Source organism: Bactrocera dorsalis, chromosome 2 (assembly GCF_023373825.1).
Source record: "Bactrocera dorsalis isolate Fly_Bdor chromosome 2, ASM2337382v1, whole genome shotgun sequence".
Taxonomy (NCBI): Eukaryota; Metazoa; Arthropoda; class Insecta; order Diptera; family Tephritidae; genus Bactrocera; species Bactrocera dorsalis.
In genome coordinates this window covers 6,008,122-6,022,239 of record NC_064304.1, presented here as the reverse complement: position 1 = coordinate 6,022,239, position 14,118 = coordinate 6,008,122, and the positions used below count along the sequence as shown (strand labels likewise).

General features: G+C 40.1%; 1 long non-coding RNA gene across 2 annotated transcripts; it reads right to left on the bottom strand.

Moving 5' to 3' along the window:
* Window positions 1–2,356: 2,356 nt before the first annotated feature.
* LOC125776837 (uncharacterized) lies at window positions 2,357–5,640 on the bottom strand. 2 transcript variants are annotated; one of them, XR_007422015.1, is made up of 3 exons: window positions 5,196–5,596; window positions 2,704–4,126; window positions 2,357–2,642 (listed from the first exon to the last, which is right to left on the bottom strand). It is a non-coding gene; the product is annotated as an uncharacterized LOC125776837 (long non-coding RNA). The 2 variants fall into 2 exon arrangements; XR_007422014.1 differs by having other exon boundaries at window positions 2,357–4,126; window positions 5,196–5,640.
* Window positions 5,641–14,118: the final 8,478 nt, after the last annotated feature.

The following is a 14,118-nucleotide window of genomic DNA, read 5'->3' as shown; positions in this document are numbered from 1 at the left end:
GTTATGTTGCCAGTTTTCCTCGATTATTGAGAAGCGGTGTACTACGAACTCCTTCCGACCGACCTAACTGTCAAGAAGGAACACTATTTGAGTGTTATGCATCATTTGTGAAGCCGGAAGTCGAAATTATGGGCCCAGTTTTTCGTCAGTTTTTTGCCAAATTTTCAGCCAATATCTAAAAGATTACTGTGACGGGGACGGCATAGATTTCAGAAAACAAATTAAGATTTTTTTGCTCACTGTAGCAAATTCTAAAAAAGAGTATTGAATATATTTTCGCTTTAAAAATATTTTTCTTCTTTCTAGAATTGAAAGCAAACAGAAAATTCATGGAACTACTGTAGTTCGAAATTCAACCTAACTTTCACTATTCAAAATCAATTCACTTTCCTAACGGGTATGAATGAAAGTGAATTTAATTAATGGACTTCTAATGGGGATTTCTTTTGGGAAGCACCACACAAACACTGTCGCTAACACATAAAGAGCCAATTCACAACACGACACAAGTCAGAATGAGCAAACAATCGAGAAAATGAGTGCTCAAATTGGCTTCACAAGCCGTCAACCCAATCGCTTATGAAGGAAAATTTCACCAAAAGTCTACAAAAATAACAAAAGAATCATGTGAGTGTAAGTGCATATGTAAGCCCTTATAACAATAACAAAAATGAGTTGAACATAAAAAGAAACTTAAGAAGAGAAAGAAACATAAAGTGAATGTGTGAAAAATCCCGAAAGAAATAGTAAAAATTTGGCCGGAATTTGTGGTGGAAAAATCGGCTTTTTTGGTATGGTGGTGAATAAGTAGCTGTGAATATCCAAAAGTATTATATAGATTCGCTTGGCTGGATATGTGTAACAGTTTTTGTGTCAATTTGTGTGTGTTTGACACTGCAAATGTTGTTAAACTCAGCGTACACATGTACAATGGGTTGGAAAACATATGTTTGAAAGTGAAAAATGGCGCACAAGGGCAGATTTCAACAAATGTGATAAACCAATAAACACGTTTTGTGGGTTAGGAATGTCATAACAGATATAATGTAGCACTTGCGCTTAAAATATATATAACCATTCTTCTTCTCTTTTGGCAAAATAACGCAAACAGCCATTTATCTCAAAGCTGCCACCCAAATTGAAGGATCAAGTAATGTCGTGTTCGACATCTGTACTAAAATTTGTTGTCTATGAGATCTACGGGATTTTATTTTTATATACGAAAACCCTGATGCCTCATGTTTATACTTTTCATGACTTTGAAATCCCTTTATTGCTTTTTTCTTAGTTTTGAATCAAAATAGTTAGCTTTTGATATACTATAAAAGTTTTCGATTCTTCAGAATGAAGTTCTGTACTCGCTTTTGTTTCAGCTTTGTTATTCCAGTTATTCGTTCGATTCGTCAACAACAAAGGTTACCAAATCTCATAACAGGGCAACTGAAAAGTTTCCGGCCTACAATAGTTAAGCACATTTTTTTGTCAAAACTCGTTTTTTTTTATTCAACATAGTACTCTTCAAAGGAGATACACTGATTATAGTACCCTTCATACTTTTCGTTACCAATATTGTAGTAGAATTTGCCCTTTGCTTCAAAATAAGCCTCCGTTTCGGCGATCGCCTATTCATTCAACCCCAGCAATCCTTTTTTCGATATCAGAAGACAAAAAGTAGTCACTGGGGCCTAAACTAGAGAATATGATGGATACGGAAGCAATTCGAAGCCCAATTCATGGATTTTTTCCATCGTTTTCACTGACTTGTGACACGGTGCATTGAAACAGCACTTTCTTTTTCTTCAAATGTGGCCATTATTCGGAGATTTCGTCCTTCAAGCGGTCCAACAGCACTATGTAATAATTCCTGTTGATTGTTCTTCCTTTCTCGAGGTAGTCAATGAAAATTATTCCTTTGGCATCCAAAATACAGACGCCATAACCTTGCCAGCTGACTCTGGCGTTTTTCCAAGCTTTGGAGCGAGTTAATAGTGCGCAGTCCACTCGGATGACTGTCAATTGGACTTCGGAGTGAAATGATGGAGCCATGTTTCATCTGTTTTCACATATTGAAGTAAATCCACGGGTTTACTCGCGAAAATCCTTTTTATCAATTTTTTCAGAATAACAAAAGTAGCTTCACTCAAAATGATATAACTCACAAACTAATGATCCGACAACTGTCAAAGCTTCTTATGAAAGTTAGAGTTAACTAAAAATTATATGTATTTAATTCTAGTAGCGCCATCTAGTTATGTGAGGAAGTTTTCAATTGACCTCTTACAGCTATAATAAATGAAGCAATTGATCCTTCAGATATGAGCACCGCTATATCTTCTGAAAATAAAAAACTGAGAACTAGAAATTTCAGCGTATTTTTATTTAGAACAAAATACAAAATTTACAATCAAATATTTTGAAAGCAGATTTAACAAATATATGTATTAAGGCACCGACTGTTCGAAATTATAACAGTTATAACCACCTTTCGCTCATCCTTCAATGTTATTGTTCCTCACTGTGCTCGCACTGTTTCATTTTGTTGCCAATTTCCATATTAATTCTAGACGCCTGCAGGGCTGCGATTAACAAGTTTGATTTCCTTCACCACACGCATTGCTTACTTCAAGGCAGCGTCGAAATTTCTGCAATAGTTTGACAAGTTAAAACGACTGTCATTCTCACGATGAGCGTACAGCAAGTCACTTTATTGTGACTTTCGTAAGTTTTCTGTTGAAATTCATCATTCATGCTTTGGCTTTAAGTGCGTCTCATGCCGCTGTTGGCACGAAAAGTCAACGAATGAGTTAAGTTGAGACCACTTGCCAGTCAATACGCAAGGACATGATATCCGGTAGCTTTGGCTTTTCGGCTGAGCCGCTTAAATGTGTCGTCCGTCTGGGCCTTTCGCTGCGCGCTGCTACCTTTGTTGGCGACCTGGCCGCTTGGTCGCTTGGCTGCTGGGCTATTTATTGCCCGCTGTGCTGTTCGATTGTTGATAAGGGTCGACACTCGCAACGGAAACGAAACACTCGGAAACGGAAATGAATCGAAAGTGTAAATAGAATTGGTAATACACGAGACTACAGAGAACGGATATGTCAATGTGTGTTCGTGCATACGAGTCAAATGTATGTAGGTGCATAAGTACGTGCGTAAGGAAGTGTTGAAGAGTTTTTCCAATAAAAAGACAGCGACCAAAAACATACTAGAGTTCAGTTAGAGTTTTTGTTAGAGGGATGTTTAGAGACTAAGTAAGGTACACAGTAGTTAGAAATGGTTAAGACGACATGGCACAAGAGTTAGTTTCAGTATAGAGATTAATATAGTTCATTATAGTTTTGACAGTCTAAGAAGTACTACGCAAAATAGAACATTTGAAGAGAGAAAATGCTACGCCAAATAGTAAGTAGGTTGTAGAGTGACAGAGCAGATTAGTTGAGAATTTTTAGACTTACTAATTTCACAAGCAAATTAAACGCACTTACCTGCCTGCGCTACCAGCGTGTGTGTGTGGACACGGCGAGAGTCCTTTCAATGGAAACGAAGGCGAGAAATACAAAGCACACAACACGTGTGTGAGTTGGCTTGCTAGGGCTTCTTATGAACGCTAAGCGTCAGCGTTAAATCCACTACTGCTGCTACAGTTTACCCGACTGCCGCTCAGCTGGCGTGTTTGTGGTGGGTTTCGCACTGCTTTATGTCACCGTAGTTGCCGACTTTTACACTTCCAAGTATTGGCGGCGACAGACGGTGTCGCACGGTGGCCGACGACTGACGAGTCGTGCCTTAAATCAGCTGGTGAGCCCGTCAGTGGGGCGTACGGTGCGCTTGACGAGCCGACAGGCGGCACTGCTACTCTACCGGGCGACAGCAATTATGACGAAATGCTTTGGGTCGGTGTTTGACTGCTTGGCTGCTTGACTGGGCGCGACAGTTTCACCAGTCTCTTCGCACTTTGCTAGGTGGGCTGGATGATTGAGTGGTCGCTTGAGTTGTTCGGCTTCGTCGTTACATATGCTTAGTTAGAAATGTTCGTATGCACATACATACAATTGTACTTGTCTAGGTAACTGTGTGTGGGTAAGTGGAACTATTGTGCGCGCAGGTAACGTGTTGAAACTGTCAGCTTGTGCGACAGCAACAAAAAAACAAACATGAAAAGTGGAGAAATAGAAAAATAGCTGCCGTCATATGCTACGTAATTATTTGACGAATACAATTTTTCGTTTTCACCTACTTATTGCACATACACACATGCATAAACACACTCACGAGCGGGTGCGGGCACGGACGGGGCGCAAGTAAAACTTATCCTTGAAGCAATATGCCATGCATACTTTTACATTTATTGCAGGCTACAATTAAATTAATTCAGTACACGCACCTCATTTGCTGCGGCAGCAAAGCAGCGGCGTGGCGAAGCAAATGAACTTTTGTGGCCGCGTAGTCATTAAGCGGCGCTTACGCTGGGGCATGCCAATGAGTCGCCCTCGAATGCCTATTGAGGCATATTCACTGCCAATGCACGTTGACAATCAAGCAACAGGATCTTTGCACACATACGCACACACACAAACATACACCAGCATATGCAACACGTACACAGCTAGCGCTGGCCGCGCTCTTGTTGCGCCACTGCTGTGGCAAAGTTCAATTTTCACCTCAACTGACGTGTTTGTCGCCTGTCCCGGTGGGTTAGGTGGGTTTGGGAGTGTGTGTGTGTGTGAGATGGTTGCTTGCTCGGTTTGCCTGCTTTTTTGCTTTCGTGGCGAGTTGCCTGCTTGGTGCACAGGTGCTTTTGTTTTGTTGTTGCGCGCTGGCAGCTAATCAACCTAATATTTCGCTTGCCACATCATAGGCAAGTCAGAAATCACTCGGCAGTAGCGTGTGTTAATTACTTCGTAACACGCAAACGCCGCACAAATACAAGCACGTTTTTTACACCTATGCATTGGTTTGTGAATTTTCGTTTATTTTTCTACACTTTTTATATTTAGCGTCCGCTTTGCATGCACGTTTGTAACGCGTAAGTCAACGCTTCGTCGCCTGATGCTGCTTGTGGCGCTGCACAAGCTCACTCACACGCACACCCGGCCGCCAGTGGACTTACACCTCGCTTAACTCGCTGCTGTACGCGTGCACTTGTGTGTGTGTGTGTATGTGCATGTGTGTTTGTGCGTTGAAAATACACTCACTGAAACTCTCCCGTTCGTACTCGGCGTCTACTCACTTCACGCTCTGCGTGTTTTTGTACTGAGCTCACTTGTTCACGACGCTTTCTGTGACCATACGTTTGCCATTATTTATTGTTGTTGTTGTTACACTTTTTGGTTTCCTGCGCGTTGTTGTTGCTATCACTTGCTAGCTTTTTGTTAGATTTTCACTTTGCTCACAAAACACTTCACCTTTAATTTCCATCAAATTGTTTTCATAACTTTCAACGTGTCCGTCTGTCAAGCAATTTAATTATTAAGAATATTTATTCACAAAATAAATGCGATATTCGGTTGACAATATGAAACCCGCATGAATCCTGCAGCGCCTTCAGTATTCGAACTAAATGCTGCAGCTGTTACTTTTTCCACTGTGTGCTCGCTCACCAATCCAGCGACAACACATTCGTATTTACCTTTGTATTCGCTGGCATATTATTGTTATTTTACTCTGACATTTGGCTCTCACGTGGTGAATATAAACTCACCTCATTCAACTGGCGAGCGTGTAAACTTTGGCTGAAATGTGCCTCCCGGAGGGCGGTGTGCTGTTGGGTTTTGCCGAATATTTTGCATGTTTCTTCGCTAAGCAAGATTCTCAGCGGTTGCGCACTTTTCTCTGAAGTTGAAATCTTATAGCAAAAGCACTGAAAGAAACAATTTTTTGAAGAAAAACTTAAGAATATTGGCAAAGTTGGAAAGACTAAACTGTAAGCATCTGGGGACCCTACGGTGTGATACACTGGAGTAGATATCGATAGTGAGACCGCAGAGTCTGTTAAAATTCACGTCAAGCGCAGGCATAGTAGGAGCTAAGTATGACGACTCCTCTTGGACCTAGCAAATAAGCTCCATCTGGTATCTCAAAGGGCGAAACTGGTCTATTTGTGGCCTACCAGATTAACCTAAGCAAAGTTGTAATCTATTAAAAGATGTTTTTGGCCGGCAATTCTAGATTTGTTGTACCGAATATGCGATGTATTTAAAACTGTTAAATTTTTACAAAAATTTATATACTTAATAAAAACTTTCAAAATGACTGGTAAAGACCTAACACTTGCTTGGCGTGTTCGCTAGACCTGAACCACGGTTGTGGTGCCGAGAGAGAAGAAGAAGAGCACTTGCTTAACTTCAAAGAACCTTAGACGAAATTTCGAGGATTTGCAAAACAATTTTTTGAACTACAAACTTATGTGTAGTGTAGAAAAATGAGAAAAGGCTAAAGCTTCAAGTAAACTGACTGAGCCAGAGACACTGTCAATGGATTTATAAAGGGAGTATTCAACTAAAATTATGTAATCGAAGACCATCCAATCAAGAATCAGAAGTCTATATAAAATTATTTTAATTAAAGCTAAATACGTTAAGAGCCGTTTAGTCGAAATAATTAATTCAAGGCACTAAAAGTCGTCGGGTCGAAAAAAATCCGTTATTCGTTTAAAATTTGGTACACTTCATTTTTTAAGTCGAAAAATAAAACGATTAAATTTTTTTATAATCAGTAATACAGATTAGTGACAACGGCTCCTTCGCAAAATATATGTACAACTCAAATTTATTAAATCAAATCAACACACATCAGCTTCCTTGCAGCGAACTCACCACAGTGTACGAAGCGGCTTGCTGAGAGTCGTTAGCAAATCGGAGCACAGCTGGGCCATGTGAGAGCGCTTTGTGTTTTTGCTCTTTGCCATTTGTGGAAATCACATGGTCTGTGCGGGTGACGCGCTATGGAAAACTGTTGCACGAACAGCAGTAACATAATTTAGCCTGGCAGTCAGTCTTATCGCTTTCACTTGTAGAGCGTTTCGATGAACTCATATGTAAGTGCCCTGTAGGAATGGTTTGAGCTAATGCAGCAATGACTTATTGTCATATAAACATGTGGGGATTTGCAAATACATATAAAATAGCGCTTTGTTTTGAGAATGGTGTAGATTGATGGTGAGAATCATATTAGTTAAAATAGGTTTAATTATATATAGTAACTTGTATATAAATTTTAAATTCTTTAGAAACCATTCTGCAATTCCCAGAAAAACAAAAAAAATAAATAAATTTTTTTATATAAAGCAGGATTTTAAAGCATATTGATTTTCCAAGGTTAGAATTTTATTTTAGCTTTGTTCGAAATTCGTTCTATCGATATAGAAACGATGCACTAAAAATGTTAGACCAAAGTGTGCAAGAGTCCTCTCATAAAATCAAAAGGATTTAAAAATAGGCAAGTTTGAATTCGAACTTCTTTAACCTGGCTTGTATTGTGTGACAGATTATACCATCTGTTAACATTGAAGCTTAACTAATTCCTTTACTATTATATTTTTACAATGAAGTAAGTAAACTCCTCTGCTGATTTTTACCATCAAAAACAAGAGTGCCTGAGATTTTTATGGAAATGTCTCAGCTGCCTTTTGGGCGGCTCTACTTTACCACGAACACAAGTATTCGATTCACACAAAGCATTCGGCGAAAGTCGTGAAATCATCGAAAAATTGTTCAAACGAGTGGTCCATCTAACACTGTTAATAACGATAAGATCGAAAACGTTAAAGAAGCAGTGCTTTAAAATCATGGTGTTGTCATCAGAGAGATAGCATTTGATCTCGAGATCTCTTATAGATCGACTCAACACTTTTTAGTTAATGTTTTGGATGGGAAACATGCCAATGCTAAATTTGTACCAAAAATTCGGAATCTATTACAAAACCAACATCGAGTAGAGATTGCAAAATAGATGCTTGACATTCAACAAACGCATCAACGCACCTGTCCAACACAAAACTGTGCATGAACCGAAAAAAACTAAATTTACTGAAGGTACTGAAAGCCATCCAGCCGAGGCGTATGTATGTATATAAAGTGTATGGAAATTTTGAATTAAAAATATCAACGAAGGCATGCTCAAACTCAGGAACCTTTTGGAGGTTGTAAGATTTTTTTTAAAAACACATATAAGTAAATGTATTTTTTTATTATCACATCAGCTCAAATTTGATCCGATGAACATTACATAGCATCAGAGATCTAAAAGTTCGCTGTTTTGTTACCACCGGTTAACTATTCCTTCTTTAATAATTTTGTGCTACTTAGGTGGGTATATGTACATTTTGACAAAAAACTGTAAATAAAACGCAATGTATTTAAATTTTCATTAATAATTATTTTGTCGCCTTCAAAATAATCCCCATCAGATATGATAAACTTATGCCAACTATTTTTCCAGAGCTATGAACATTTTTTAACGAGCCAATGAGAGCGCTAGAAAAGTTTTTTTTTGAGATAAGTTTTTTGGTCTGATTAGCATAGACCATAGACTTGACCTAGCCCCACAAAAAAGAGTCTAATGATGTCAAGTCGCACGACCGAGGCGGCCAATTAACTGGGCCATTTCGTGTGATAACACGTTCACTAAACTAGGTTTCCAATAAATCCATTGTGGCCACCCATTGTCCAAGTCGTCGGCGATAAGAATAAAAGAATTGGGAGGTTGTAATCAGCAGAACTACGGACATAGTGTAATCCTAAACAAGCTCACTATTAATAAATCAGACTACATTCTCCCAAAGCTGGATTTCAATAGACACTTCCAGGTGAGGATACCATCTAGACGAGAATGGAGAAGAGGTTCAATAGCAGAGGAGGATACCACCTCAGTCTTTACCGACGGGTCCAAAATGGACTGCGGAGTAGGCATGGGGGTATTCTCCGCTGATCTAGGCATATCTCTCTCTATACGTCTACCGAACTCGGCTAGCATCTTCCAAGCAGAAGTACTAGGCATAGAAAAAGCCTGCGAAGTTCTATTAGAAAACCACGGGAATATACATAAAGCAACTATATTAACGGATAGCCAGGCGGCCCTCCTGGCATTGTCTTCACCCATAACAAATTCCAGAATTGTTCACAACTGCAAGAGAGCACTAAGCTCAATAAACGACAAGCTCCAACTAAACTTGATCTGGGTTCCCGACCACAGGAACATTTTCGGTAACGAAAAAGCAGACGAGTTGGCAAAGGCAGGAGCTTTCCTCAATGAATCCGAGCTGGAGATAATACCAAGCCCGATAGGATCGATCAAAGGAGAGATCAATAGACAATTTCAACAAATTGCAAACAACAGGTGAAAAAACATTAGAAAATGCGTCATAACTAAACAATTATGGCCAACATATGACAGGAAAAGAACCAACGACTTGTTAAATAGGTCAAGAAAAAGCCATTTGGGGAACATGCGTCCAAAATGGGTATGCCCTACAACGACATCTGCAGTGGCTGCGGAGTAGCAGAGAACAAGGAAACAATCTTCCACTTCCTTTACGAATGCCCAGCTCTAGCACAGATCCGACACAAAACACTCGGAATCCACCAAGCACCAAACCTTGAATGGATTTCCACCAAAAGCATATCGGACATAAGTAGTTTCATCGAAACCTCAAAATGGTTTGAGAGAGAAGGTGAAACGTAATAGCATATACAGGAGGTTCTGCGAATAGTGTATCAAAATGACACATCAGTGCTAATTGAGCCCGATAGAGCTGCATTCATATCTACCTACCTACCAAGTCCATATCATCCAATGCGGGCTAAAGATTTTCGATCATCATTAAGCGGTAGCGATTCCGATTCACAGTAGCGTGCCGGTCTTGATCATCACGCCGGCCCATAAGCCGCACCGTAATTTTTCGGCATGAAATGTTATTTACCCCGGGAATTTAGTTAAAATTTCCGGGTGCTTTTTTGTCACAATTTATTTTTCGTATATTTGAGATTTCGTACCGAACATCTTTCTCTAAGCATATATCTAAATTAAACAGTTTAATTGAAATATTCTGTACTTTCTAAAAATTACTTTCACATTAGAGCACATTAATACACACACACACACAATCACAGCGGCCTAGAAGCGTTACCAACTACCTAGATACACCGCTGAGGACTTCCACCAAGAATAAATGTCTTTTGAAATAGAAAAATTAAATGAGAAATCGCTGAGTATAAATTATGGTGAGTAGCGAGACATTTGCTTTAAAGTTTTTAATTAAAAGCTCACAAGAAGAATAACAAATCTTAGTGGCGCTACAAACACGCAGCACCGGAAGATGGTCAACCCTCTGCGTTAGTGTGGAAGGCCACTGGGTTCACCAGTGGAGTTGGAAATTGCAACGTCGAGTGCAACACATTTACAATGCATGAGCACTTCTACAAATCCTGCTTAGTAGGTTCACCACACTAGTATGTCCGTATGTATTTTTTTATGTAGTTCCAACAACTTTGGACGCGATTAAATGACAAATACTTGCCGTTATCTTTTGTGCGGCCGCCGCTCGAGTGGCCACTCACTCATTTGCCGCCTAGAAGAGCGCTTGTAAGTAATTACCTCGGTTAATTAATTTAATGCTGTCATAATAAATAGTGAGTTGCTAGCAAATGGCATGCGCAGCCACACAGTTTTTCCAGCAGCAGCAACAACAGCAAAAGAAATTAATTAAGTTTGCTTTAAAGTTAATTTTAGTGCACGATTAACGAGCGGGTGTGAGAGAGCACAGATTTAATTTACGTTTTTAGCGCTGTAAAATGTATTTACACAAATCAAAGGAGACGAGAACCCTTGCATTGGAGCTGAACGCGCTGGCGCCAGCGCTCACTCTGGACAAAACCAACGCGCAAAGAATTAATGAAAGCATAAAATCGTTTTAGCGCTGCTGAAAAGCGAAAATATTTGCTTAATTTGCTCAGCAATTGACTTTGGCGCGCTGCTCGCTCGCTTCGTCGAGTGAGCATGGGTCCATCCCGAGTGGCTTCTTAGTGTCATTAGAAGGAAAAAACTTTCGCCCCGCTTGCTTAATCACCGACAGGTGGTGAATGCGTTGCCGCAACTGCATGCTCTGCAATGGCTCGTCACGTCACGTCAAACTTACCCTCTTACGGCCCCATCGCCACTAGACCGCTAATTTAGCATTCAAATAGCTGCAACAAATGCTAATGAAAATTACATTTGCAACTGCTGCGATTCGAATAAACTTTTCCATTAAAAACAAGGGAAACACACTTTGGAAATCGAGATAAATTGAATCTGCTTCACAACTCGCCCGACAGCGCTTTGCTTGAAGTTTTCTTTATGACTTCTTATGTAAATATGTACTTCTAGAATTGTCTGCCACTGCTTGAGTGCCTCGCTGAGTTCTGATTACCTTCGCTCATCAATTTTGTTGTGTGAATTGTGTTGTCTCTTTAAATGTGCTTTCCTTTGTCATTCAAATTTGATTTTCATTATTTTTGAAATTAACTTGTACAAGTCTTTTATTCGTGGTCAGTAATCGCATTTAAATTAAAATAGGTATGCAGCAAGCTGGCTGAAAAGTTTTTATAATTCTTTAGATTTTTAGACAAAATAGGATTTTCATTTTTATCATAGTTATAATAATTGGGACGATCAGTGGATTATGGCGGTCTACATCTTCCAACTTTTCACTAAAAGTGTTGCTATTCGATTTGTTTTTTGATTCAAATTTGGCTTCAGTCTCACCGTTTACACCTTCGTTGGCGCTAAATTTTCAGCCGGATTTCTTTTGCTGTCTGAGAACAAGGAAGATGCCTAATGACTTCGAAGTTCTATTTTTACTTTGCTTGATTGATTTGTGTCACGATATGTGCTTTTTACGTAAGCTCGCCTGTGATCCACTTTGCTGAGACCTTCCACATACCGAATTATTTATGAACCCTAAGACCAATTTGGTATAAGGGAACTGTGCGACATTTCAAGCTCCTTTCGGAAAAGGCAAAAGAAGAGCTGCTACCATAGTGCCGTGTCGCATCGGAGAGAAAACAGTCTGCCTACCATGTCATGCAACGTTACAATCGATTACAACTCGTACGGGGTGAGATAGATGCTGACAGTTGAAGAGGAAGCGAGACGCATTTACAGCAAAAAAAAGAGAGGCCGAAATGCTTAAGTAAGAAGAGTTTGTAAGCTGACCGACAGGGGTAATGCTAGCAAAAGGTTTCAAGAACCCCCAGAGGTGATCTCGTGACTGATGCCTAGAGCATACTGAAATTATGGAGGAAACAACTCCCAAGCCTGCTGAATGGCAGTAAAAGCATAACACCAGGAAATTGTGAACCCGATTCCCCAATCGATGACCGTGTAGCAGATGTTCCGTTGCCCGACCATGTAGGATTTCGAATGGCAATTACCCATCTAAAGAACAACAAAGCGGCCGTGGCCGACGAACTGAAGCTGTCTTTATGCCGCCTTATCTGAATTTGGTATCCACGAAAAATTAATACGGCTGTCATTCAGCAATATGTTCTGGTACCGTCAGTATCGGGTAAGAACTTTCCGAGCCATACGATATTAAACGAGGTTTCGGATAAGTCGACTCCCTATCGTTACCAAGCGCGACGTTAGTCAAGCTTTTTCCAGGCTGAACAAAGAAGCGAAGTAAATGGGTCTAGTAGTGAACGAGTGGGAGACGTAATCCCATCTCCTGTCATGAAACAAGTAGTCACACGTTACTCTTAAATTCGAAATCGTAGATAATTTAGTATATCTTGAAACCAGCATTTGCCCCAACAACAACGTCAAGATCGAAATCTAACTGACTGAGCAGGCAATTGAGAGGTAAAGTCCTCTCTCGACGAATAAAGACCATTTTCTACAAGTCACTCATTAAACCGGCCTGCTATATGGTGCAGAGGCTTGGACGATGACAGCATCTGATGAGTTGGCGTTTCGAGTTTTCAAGAGAAAGGTTCTGCTGAAGATTTATGGGCCTTTGCGCATTGGAAATGGCGATTACCGCAGCCAATGGAACGATGAGCTGTACGAGATACACGACGCCATTGACATAGTTCCACGAATTCAGATACAGCGGCTACGATAGCTGGGTCATATCGTCCGAATGGATGAAAGTACTCCAGCTCTGAGAGTACCTATCGGGGGAAGCAGAGGAGCACCACTCCGTTGGAAAGAGCAGGTGGAGAAGGACGTGGCTATACTTAGAATCTCCTATTGGCGCCAAATCAAATCAATCATCGGTTACTCAAGTACACATAAAATGCCTTTTCAAATTTTTCACTCAATAAAAAAAGATTTTTCTGACTTGACTCTTCTCAATTACTTCGAATGCCAAATATAATTACGAATTTAATATAAATACTGAACTTTTGTAATTAAAAGCATGTTTTACTGCTATATATATACATGCAGTGATATATGCACCCACATCCAATACTTGCCTACTCCCCACAGACCACACACCGAGACCACAAATGCAGATGTTTGCCATTCTTAATTTCTTTGTGAACTTTGAGCTCTCGTGTTTTTCAATTAGCTCATTGCAAAGTCCAAATGCAATAAGGAAAAATTTGCTGCAATACTTGCACAATTATTGCTTTGCCTGCCGTAACAATTGCAACAACAACAACAGCAAGGCAGGCAAATAGTATTGAAGGTAAAACCTCAAATAGCATTATATAAAATCTGGAAAAAACACAGAAAACAGCAGAGGAGAAACTTACGCAGATAATGCACTTTACTACTTTCTTGCCATTGACTATTTCACTGGCAAATTTGCTTTCCATGGCACCGGCAGAGGCTGCGCTTGGCTGCATTGCACCAATGGGAGAATTTCAATTTCAGAATTATTTTTCTTCTGCGTAGAAATTGTGCTCCCAGCCATATTTGCAATACCTGCGGTGCTGTTGCAACCCAGCCTGCGCTCTGACCAACGCATTTAGCCGGCAGCATAGTCCTGTGTCAGTTTACAGTTAGCTCATGGGTGGCGCTGGTATAAAATTCGCAACAATGGACATACGAGACTCGGGTTAGCATAAGTCAGCATAATGAAATTTAGTGTTGAACAGATCTATGCATGTGTTTGTTAACACCCACACACACACA